This window comes from Capsicum annuum, chromosome 4 (genome assembly GCF_002878395.1).
Source record: "Capsicum annuum cultivar UCD-10X-F1 chromosome 4, UCD10Xv1.1, whole genome shotgun sequence".
Lineage (NCBI taxonomy): Eukaryota > Viridiplantae > Streptophyta > Magnoliopsida > Solanales > Solanaceae > Capsicum > Capsicum annuum.
Window position 1 is genome coordinate 192,337,871 of NC_061114.1, and position 11,337 is coordinate 192,349,207.

The window sequence follows — 11,337 nt, forward strand, 5'->3', positions numbered from 1 at the left end:
TTGTGGTGATTAGTTCACCTTTGTGTTGTAGCGGAGGTAAGGCTCTAGTCCCCCTCCTGTTTTCTCTCGTAAATACAACATGACCCAGTTATACTGGGTAACTTTATAAAAACAAAACACTACTATAATACATACCATACCATACCATACCAAACAATCCGTTGGTGTTGTAGTTATTAGTTCATTATTACTTCCTTCAAGCTATAAATATAGAACCTAGTTAATGTGAACCTTCATCAATTAGCCTCAAAAGACCAGCAACTAATAATATGGCTTCAACTAGCCTAACTTGTTTTGCATCTTCACATGTATTGATCCTTTCTGTTTTTCTTTCAGTCCATTTTCAAGTAACAGAAGCTCAAGGTACTCAACCTATTGTGAAAGGTCTTTCATGGAATTTCTATGAATCTATTTGTTCCAATGTTGAATCCATCATCAGAAGGCGTCTCCAGGATGTTTTCTGGCAGGATATCGGCCAGGCTGCTGGCCTTCTTCGCCTTCAGTTCCATGATTGCTTTGTCCAGGTACTGACCTGAGTCTTTAAGTTCTATGCATTGATGGTGAGAAATTAATTCTCTATTTATTTATATAAGATAATAGCATGTCTATTAATAATTTTAATGATTAAACAGTCATGGTAAAAATAGTACTTTCTTTGTTTATTGGTACAGAATTTAAGAAAAAAAAATGAACACTCTACTTTGTGTGGCTTAAAAGTTTCCGATTAAGGTAACATCAGAAGTATAAAGTTATTGTGCTGAATTTTAGAAACATGTCATTCTCTTTGCAATTGACAAGAAAGGAAAGTATGTCACAAATTAGAAAGATTAATACAAAAACAGACACTTAAACTTGGTCTAAGCTAGCTAGTAAGCACTCAAACTCAACTTGGTCTTAGCTGAGTCGTTCCCCCTGTGTCCTCTGGACACACGATGCTGCCATGACACATAAGTTTTCAAGATGTCTAGACAATCATTTTGTAAGTTGATGTTCCTAACACATTAAAAATGAGTTAAGGTATCTAAATGTACATAATCAAAGTTATCGTCCCCATGCCCAAGAGAGATGGACATATTTGCGTGAGGTTTTACTTATCGATTGAAACCAAATTTGCACATTTGTTTTATGTATTAAGCCAAATTAGAACAAAGATGTGTGAGTTTGAGAGGAGTGAAGTAACATACCTGATCCTAAGTAAGTCGATGAAAAATCATACTATTAACTATAAGATACAACTCCCTATTATTCGTAATGTAATGTTATCCACCGTCCTGACTTCTTGATAGATGAATTTAATTTCAATAAAAAAAATTGTTCAGAACAATATATATATGCCACTTTTTTTTTTTATATACAGGGTTGTGATGGGTCAGTACTATTAGATGGTTCAGCAAGTGGACCAAAGTGAGAAAGATGCACCTCCCAACTTGACTTTAAGACAAAAGGCTTTTAGGATCATCGAAGACCTTCGTCGTCGTGTCCATCGCGACTGCGGTAGAGTGGTTTCTTGTGCTGATATTACTGCCATTGCTGCTTGTGACTTTGTTTTCTTAGTAAGTATACGTTATGTCATGCATTTATTAATTTAATATATATATTCCTTATGATAAACTTTTTTTCTTTTATGGAGAATCTCGGGTCAACCTTATGGCCAATAAATCAATATGCTATAGTACAAAAGCCTCAAATTATTGACAAGTTTCATTTCTCTATAATGTTGGCATTCAAGTGTATGTACCATGTCAATAAGTTTTAGATAAACTGTCACATTATTAATACCATGTCATTTCTTTACTGAATATTTACATATGATACTTATAAGTGACAATCATACATATAAGTGACCTGATTGTGTAAATACTTAAATGCAGTCTGGTGGCCCGGACTATGTTCTACCATTAGGAAGAAGGGATGGACTCAATTTTGCAACAAGAAATGAAACCCTAGCCAATCTTCCACCACCATCATTCAACGCAAGTTTAATTCTATCTTCACTTGCCACCAAAAACTTCACTCCCACAGATGTTGTTGCACTTTCTGGTGGTCACACTATTGGTATTAGTCATTGCACTTCTTTCGTTGACAGACTTTACCCTAATCAAGATCCATCCATGGATAAAACTTTTGCCAACAACCTTAAAATAACTTGTCCCACTAAAAACACCACGAACACGACTGTCCTAGACATCCTATCAGCGAACAAGTTCGATAACAAGTACTATGTTGATCTCATGAATCGACAAGGGCTATTCACATCGGATCAAGATTTGTACACGGATCGAAGGACTCGAGGGATTGTTACGAGTTTTGCTATCAACGAATCACTTTTCTTAAGGAATTTGTGAATTCCATGATCAAGGTGGGGCAGTTGAATGTGCTGACAGAGACACAAGGTGAAATTAGGGCCAATTGTTCTATCAGGAATTCTGCTAATTATGATTTGCTTCTTCCTTTTTCTGTTGGTGAAGAGAAACAAGGAACTTGGTCAGAAATATAGCATAGCCCTTGTGATTATTTCTACATATGTTGTCCTGTTTTTTGGGGCAAAATATAAGAGTACGTACCTGTTTTGTCCTTGTGGGGTCAGAGGTGTTTTGTCCGAAAAGTGTGCGTACTGAATACTAAACATCCATTACTACTCTATCAATCTGAGGCCCCACTTGTTTGCTCTAAATAAAGATTTTAATTTTAATTCTTGAGATTCCAATAATTAAGGGATTTATTTGTTATTTCGGATTCAAAAATCGGTATGTTTCAATCCAAACTTTAATACTAAGTTCAAGAATAACTTTTAAGATCTACAATGGAGTTACAACAACTTCAAACACAAGTCCAAATAAATAATCAAATGAACTATCAAAATGAAGTGTTTATCAACTTTAAAAAATAAGATGAAGCAGAAAATTATAGAATCAAGTCCACCAAATGTACAGTGTGTCCTTAAGAAATTTATTCTCCTCAAGTATCGAAAGAAGATTGTTTTTTTCAACTCAAAAATTGTCTTTACCTTAGAAAAAATTCAGGTATTTATAGCCATCAAGGTTTTGCTTCATGAAGAGAAGCAATGGTTCAGAAAGATGCACTCCTTCATAAAGGTGCAACTCTTCGAAAAAGTCAGAACCCATTGAAAAGGTCATAATCATTCAATCCGAAAAGATTCCTATTTAAATTGCATCCTTTCTCTTGGTGTCTTTTTCGAAAAATCACCTATTCATTTTTCATTCACACCTCTTAAAAACTCAATAATTCCTACATAAATGGAGAATGACTATTTTAACAAAAATATTTGCGGACAGGTGTGTGATCAACAAGTAAAGACTAATTGCATCTGGATAAGCAGGTTTTTCTTTGAACTTTTCGTAGTGAACATGCATCGAATGTACTCGTTCAATAGATAGATTTGATATCTTTGAACCGTCGAACTTTAATGTACACCTAGACAACACAAGTCACACAACCAGCCTTTTACCATTTATGATTCTCACAGTTTTATTCGTTTTAACTATGAATGCATCCTGATTTTATGAGAGCATAGAGAATAGACCTTTACTAACATTCTCTTTGGAGCGACTTCCACTTCATTCTCACATAGGTGATTTCTAAATATTTAGTCCTATAGATCAAACTATTTGATCAAACCTGTCAAACTTATAAACCATTAAAACGCTTTAAACCATAAGTGTTGTCCTTGTTCTCCAAACATTGTCTTTATCCTGAGAATGTGTTGAGCATATTGATAATGTTGAACGTCAATCACAACTTTGTTTGGTCTCCTTGAACCTAGCTCTTGGGATCTCCAATCAGCTAGGTAGAGTTACCGCCATGCTTACTTGTCCTAGGCCGTAAAACCATTTCGATGATCTATCAACTCCCTCTATAGATAGGTCTTTTGTAAGTGGATGTGACACATTATCCCTTGCCTTTCACATAGTCAACAGTGATAATTTCACTAAAGAGTAGTTTCTAATGGTATTATGACTCCGTCTTATATGATGAGATATATCGTTGTACATTATGGTCCCTGCCCTACCTATCACTGCTTGACTATCACAGTATATACATATTGGTGCCAAAGGTTTGGGCCAATAAGGAATATCTTTTAAGAAATTCCAGAGCCATTCAGCTTCTTCACCTGCTTTATCTAATACGATAAATTCAGATTCCATTATAGAGAGGGTAATACATGTCTGTTTGGATGATTTCAAGAGACTGCTCCTCCACTTAAAATAAATAAATATCCACTCATGGATTTTACTTCATTCAATTCAGTGATCCAATTTGCATCACTATATTTTTCAATTATTGTTGGATATTTATTATAATGCAAAGCATAATCTTGAGTATATGTTAGATACCCTAAAATTCTTTTCATTGCCATCCAATGAGTTTGATTGAGATTACTCGTGTACCGACTCAATTTACTAATAGCACATGATATATCTGGTTACGTACAATTTATGATATACATCAAACTTCCCAATACTCTTGCGTAGTTCAATTGTGAGTCACTTTCACCTTCATTTTTTTGAAATGCAAAGCTCACGTCTAATGGAGTCTTGGCAATACTAAAATTCAAATACTTGAATTTGTCAAGTACCTTTTCAATATAATGAGACTGTGACAACGCCGGTCCTCGTGAAGTTTTATGGATTCTTATCCCCAAGATCACATCCGCAACTCCTATGTCTTTCATATCAAATTTTCTCTCAAGCATTCGTTTTGTAGTATTTCTATCAGAAATATCTCTACTGATGATCAACATATCATCCACATACAAACTAACAATGACCTTGTGATTTGGAGTGTCTTTAATGCAAACACATTTATCACATTCATTTATTTGAAATCATTTGCCACTGTGGTTTGGTCAAACTTTGCATGCCACTACGTAGGTGCTTTTTTTAGTCCACAAAGTGACTTACTTTTTTTTCAAAACCAGAAACCACAAAACCCTAAAATTATTCTATGTAAATTTCTTCCTCCAATTCTCCATGTAGGAATGCTATTTTCACCTTCATTTGATGGATTTCAAGACCATATATAGGCGCTAAGGCAACTAACATCTGAATGGATGTTATCCTTGTTATAGGCAAGTATGTATCAAAATAATGAAGGCCTTTTTTTTTTTTGGTTAAAAGCCTTTGTATCAAAATAATGAAGGCCTTTTTTTTGTTAAAGCCTTTCACTATAATTCTTGCCTTGTATTTATCAATAGTACCATTAACTTTTATTTTTATTTTGAAGATCTATTTAAAACCTCGAGGTTTATTTTCTGGAGGAAGATCAACCAACTCCCAAGTGTGGTTTCTCAAGATTGAATCAATCTCACTATTTACTGCCTCTTTTAAAAAAAGGAGTATCCGAAGATGACATCACTTCTTTAAACTTTTGAGGCACATTTTTAAGAAGGAATGCCACAAAATTTAATCCAAGAAACATTGATGTTATTTGACGTGTTCGACTTAAATTCTCATCATTAAGTACATTCTTGTTCGGTTCACTCGAGGACGTTTAGACCCTCCACAAAACTACTTATGTTCAGTTTTATACGGATAAATGTGTTCAAAGAAGTCAACATTATCTGATTCAATTATCATATTTTCATTAATATCCAGATGTTTAAATTTATGAACTAAAAATAGACACACTTTACTGCTTTTAGCATATCCAATGAACACCCAGTCCACAGTCTTAGGTCCTATTTTTACCCTTTTAGGCATAGGGACTTGGACTTTCACTAGATACCCCCACACTTCGAAATATTTCAAGTTGATTTTCTTTCCTTCCAATTTTTCATATGGAATTGAAAGTATCTTACTATGGGGCACTTTATTGAGTATTCGATTAACTGTAAGGATAGCTTCCCCCAACAAGTTTTGCAGTAAACCAAAACTTATGAGTAAGGCATTCATCATTTTCTTTAATATTTGGTTCTTCCTTTCTACAATCCATTTGATTGAAGTGAACACGGGGCAGTAGCTAGTTTGATGGATAATTTAATTTTCTACACATATCTCAGCAAAAGGAGATTCATATTCTCCACCCCTATCACTTCTTATCGTTTTGATCTTTTTCTCTAACTCATTTTCAACTTCTGTTTTGTATTGTCTAAACTCGTCTATTGCTTCATCTTTACTATTTAGCAAATAAACATAATAGTACTTAGTGCAATTGTCAATAAAAGTTATAAATTTTTTTTTTCACCACGAGATAGTGTTAACTTCATATCTTAAATATTTGTGTGGATTAAGTCTGAGGGATTGAAATTCCTTTCAACAGACTTATACGGATGCTTAGCATACTTTGATTCCACACACATTTGACATTTTGGTTTGTTGCACTTAAAATTTAGCAAAACTTCTAAGTTAATCAGTTTTTGCAAAGTTTTGTAATTGACATGTCCTAACCGTCCATGCCATAATTCATTAGACTTAAGTAAGTAAGAGGAATTAGTACTTTTATTGATCTCAACAGTCATTTCATTGATCTTAAACATTCCCTCGGGATAACCTTTTTCTACATATACTTTTTCTTTGTTACAATCTTATCAGAAACAAATACACATTTGAATTCATTTTTGATCAGAAGTGATATAGAAATCAAGTTCTTTCTTAACTACGTTACATGAAGGACGTTGTTGAGTGTCAACACTTCGCCTGATGTCATCTTTAAGCAAATTTTTTCCATTTCTTCAACCTTTGCTGTTGCCGAGTTAGCCATATAAATTTTCTCCTCATCTTGAGTCAAAGCATATGAAGGAAACCACTCCTTATTGGCACAAACATGGTTGGTGACACCGAAATCAATCCACCATTCTCTAGGATTAGCCACCAAGTTGTATTCTGAAAGCATGACATATAGATCATTCACTTTATTTTTGGATTTAGCCAAGTTGGCTTGATCTTTATTATTGCCTTTCTTAGGGGCCTGGCAATCTACGGACTTATGGCTAGCCTTGCCACAATTAAAGCAATTTCCTATGAATTTCTTCTTCGGAGGATTTCTTTGTTGTCTATATGCTTTGTTTCGTTTCTTTGAGTTATTAGGGTCATCCTCCATAATGTTAGCTTTAGTGATTGCGGAATTTCCTTTGACCTATTCTCGATTGCTTTGTTATCTTCCTCAATGCGTAACCTCACAATAAGGTCTTAGACTGACATCTCCTTCCGTTTATGCTTCAAGTAGTTTTTAAAATCCTTCCACAAAGCTGACAATTTTTCTATTATAGTCGCTACATGGAAAATCTCACTCACAATCGAACCTACATCAAAGGTCATGCGATTGTTAAGAACATATTTAACATGTCAAAATAAGGTATTTGCTATATTTATACCTTCTGTCGGGAAATCATGGATGATTACTTGCAATTCTTGCAGCTGAGAGCCGAAAGTCTTACTATCAACCATCTTGAAGTCAAGAAATTTTGCAACAACGAACTTTTTAGTTCCAGAATCCTTAGTTTTATATTTTCATTCCAAAGAATCCCACAACTCTTTTGAGGTCTTTATACCACTGTACACATTGTATAGGTCGTCTTGAAGGCCACTTAGTATATAATTCTTGCATAAGAAGTCTGAGTGTTTTCATGCCTCTATTATAATAAATTACTCCCTGTCCGGTGTCTCTTTGGGAAATTCTAGAGCATTTTCAGAGATGAACCTTTGATGACTTAGAGTCATCAAATAAAAGAACATATTTTGTAGTCAACATTTAAAATCTACACTCGAAAACTTTTTGAATTTCTCCGTAGGTGCCACTGCGGGCGCAACACTTGTATGGCTTATTGTAGCAATAGTTGTTGGTGGTACATTTGCCATTCCATTATTTGTGTGACTTTCAACATTCATTTTGCTTTCACAAAAAGGCAACCAACTTAGTGTTGACACCCAATTTTTGCTCTCCGTGCTTAAAATTAACGTCTTTAGACTTTCTGATCGTTAAAGGACACAAAACATATTTTCACATATTTTTTTATTATTGACAAATTATTGATAATCATACTCACTGTAGGATTTTATTAATTTATTGTCATATTTTTTTTCATAATTTATTGATAATTATCTGTACATTAGAATTTTTATCAATTTAATATCGTCTTTAATATTTTTTCACAATCATCTGCACATGTTCATAACATGACATTACATTTCTTTTTACAATATCTTAAAGTTAATTACATTTTCAATTTTCTTTATATTTTTTAATTACATATCGATTTCTATATTTTATATATTCTTATAATCCACAAACGCTAAGTCGGATCAATTAATTTTATACAATATAATAATTTGATGTCTTGTTGCATCCGACAAAGACCACACAATATATCTTGTCATATTCGACAATGACTATACAATGATGTCTTGTCATATCTGACAACGACTACACATAATGTCTTGTCACATCTGATAATGACAATTCAATGACACTACCCTTTGGATAAAAACTTTATTCGTTGGTCAAAAGGATGAAATTTTTTTAGTCAATATCCTAAGGACTAAAGGGTGTGCTATTAAGAAAAAGTATGGACACCCCTTTATCCATTAAAAAATAATAACAGATGCCACTTTTCATTATAAATAGTAGAGGGTGGAAGACAAATGACACACACATTTTAACCTCCCACACATATATTTTCTTCTCTATTAAAACAAAACACACAATACACATTTTTTATTCTTTTTCTACAAACACATACATTTTTTTTCTCTTTGTCCCATTCTTTTCTCAAAAAAAAAAAAAACAAAATACACACACACACACACATTTTCATACACCCACACATATTTTTTTCCTTTCTTAAATACATACATATTTTTTACACACACATACATATAATTCTTCTTTCCCCACTTACTCTCCTAAAAATACAAAAAGTACTCACCTACACATTTTACTCTTTGTTTTTCTCCATTTTCTCCCCAAATACTTAAAATAAAATAATACCACACACATATACATAGTAGCGTATAAATATACAAATCTCTTCTTTCTCTCTTTATGTCTCTCGATACCTCACCACCGCCGACCGACAATCCCCGCTGCCAGTGCACTCCCTCGTTGCTCTACTTTTATCTCCCGACATAACTCCAACTACCATCGGCGACCACACCAATTCTTTGCCAATCCCAAACCACCAACAACTGCATCTTTCACCGTAGGTAAATCCAAATTTGCCGCCTCACTCCCCTCTCTGTTGGTCCACGTCGACCATCGGCCAATAAACCAACGTCGATATTGCCTATATTGGCTCATCCAGCCACCGAGGCTCCAACCACCTCAATCTTCTCTGTTAAACCATCATAGCTGCCATCGCTAGAGATCCACCGGTGTGACACCCCGTAGCATTTTCAACTTAATATCACTCATAGTTGCATGCACAGATAACTTAGAGCCTGAAATTTTTCTAAGTGTTTGTTTTGCGGAGAAATTTGACTTTTGAGAGTCGCCACTTAATTTTGAAAAAAAGGAATTCAGAAACCTTTAGAGAGTTACTTAAAATGATTCAAAACAGGAAAATCATTTAAGTTTTGAAGATTCTCAGGTTCTTATTAACGTTTTAGGAAGGTGTTAGGCACCTAAAACGTCCGCTAACTTGCGGTTATCTAGACTATTTGAAAATCGTCTTTTGATTAATTTTGAAAAGATTAATTTTCCTCGAAAAGTGATTGATTTATTTTTTTGAAAGAAAGCGATTTTGGAAATATTTTGGTGTTTATGCAAAACTAGTTTTTTAGCGACTAAACTAAGGATTTAACTAGGTCCGCAAAGCACATAAAAAAAATATAATGAATAGGGGGAAGGGGAGGAAGTAAAGGATTTAGGCCATTGGCCCAAACCAAAAAAACCTGTCCTAGTCTAGTTTTCTGAGCCTTTGGCTTGAGCCTTGCCCCACCTGTATTAAATTTACAACTTTGGCTTCAAAGCCCCCAAATAAATTTTGATTAGGCAAACCAACATTCAGAAACAAAATTTCCACTAAAAAAGATTGAATCTTCGCTCATAAGTTTTTCTCTTCTTCTTTTCTTTCTCAACCCTAATTTTCCAACTTCTCTTTTTGGACCCTAAAGAAAAATTTCTCCCTAAAATTCAAACCTCGCTAGCTTAGAAAAAATCCCCCCCTCTCCTCTTCCTTTCCCCAAAATAGTGAAGCAATGGGTCCTTATATAGAAGACCGAATTAAAGGTTTTTAAGGATTCCACATATAGGATATTTTGGAATTTGAAATTCAAATTTCCCCTTTGGATTGGGGTTTCATCAACAAGGACCCCCATTTTAGATTAACTTCAACCGATTTCCAAGAAAGGCCAATAGAAAATGGGGGAAATGGAATAGTCTCCCCCAAACTAATAAAAATTGCCTAAATATGTACCAAATTTGTACCTTCATCCCGAGATTCACGGATTTGAGACATTGGAGGTGACACCTAAGTTGTTTTCTAGAAGCTTCACGGTTCTTCTTCGTTGTAATATCGCGTGAGACGAGTGTGAGAATGATCGGGTCGGGTTGTTCGGATCGTTGGCAAGTTTTTGGGGGTGTTATCAGGTCCTTGGATTTGGGTGGAGAGTTGTTGTTGTTTGTGGTCGAAGGTTGTACGCTGATTTTCATATCAAAAATCAGAAGCTGATACTGTTATTTTGGCTGAATGAAAGGAGATATATGGATGGGCCGGGTTGAAAGGTTGTTGTTGGGCTGAAATAAAATGATAATACAAAAGAAAATGGGTTGCTGGTGGGTTGAAATTGTTGTTGTGTTAAATTGGGCTGGTTAGGTTGATTATTGTTGGGTTGTTGTGTTGGGCTTGGGAAATTGGGGATTAATTTAAACTAACCCTCAATTAAATTATGATATGGATAGGTTAGGCTATTTTGGCTATTTATTAAATAGCCAAAAGAAAGAAACTTTAGGCAATTTCATTTAAAATTTAGCCTAATTAAACTCAATCGACCAATTGCATTGAAATTATGGCCGAATTAATTTAAATTAAGGACCAAATTTAAATAGATTGACTAAATTCAATTGAAATTAGATACGAATTAATCCTTTGTTCGATCCCGAGCTTCTTGATTTAATAAAACCAAACAAGTATTTCTCCAAATAGATTATTTGTAAGAATAAATTGTATTTAAATCAAGATTTAATTATTTAAATTTATTTTCCAAATAATCCTTAATTTAAAGTTCAATTTTGATGAAAATGTTCATTTAAATAACATCATTTATACAATCTCGTATATGCAAATACGAAAATATACAATTATCACTTAAGTGACAAATTTAGCCCAAATACCTATTTTAAAATGCATTTATTTGGAAAAAAATAATTGTTGTGATTTTA

General features: G+C 34.0%; 1 pseudogene; it reads left to right on the forward strand.

The window, feature by feature from the left end:
- Positions 1 to 269: 269 nt before the first annotated feature.
- Positions 270 to 2,512, forward strand: LOC107869585 (annotated as a pseudogene).
- The last annotated feature ends 8,825 nt before the right edge of the window (positions 2,513 to 11,337 follow it).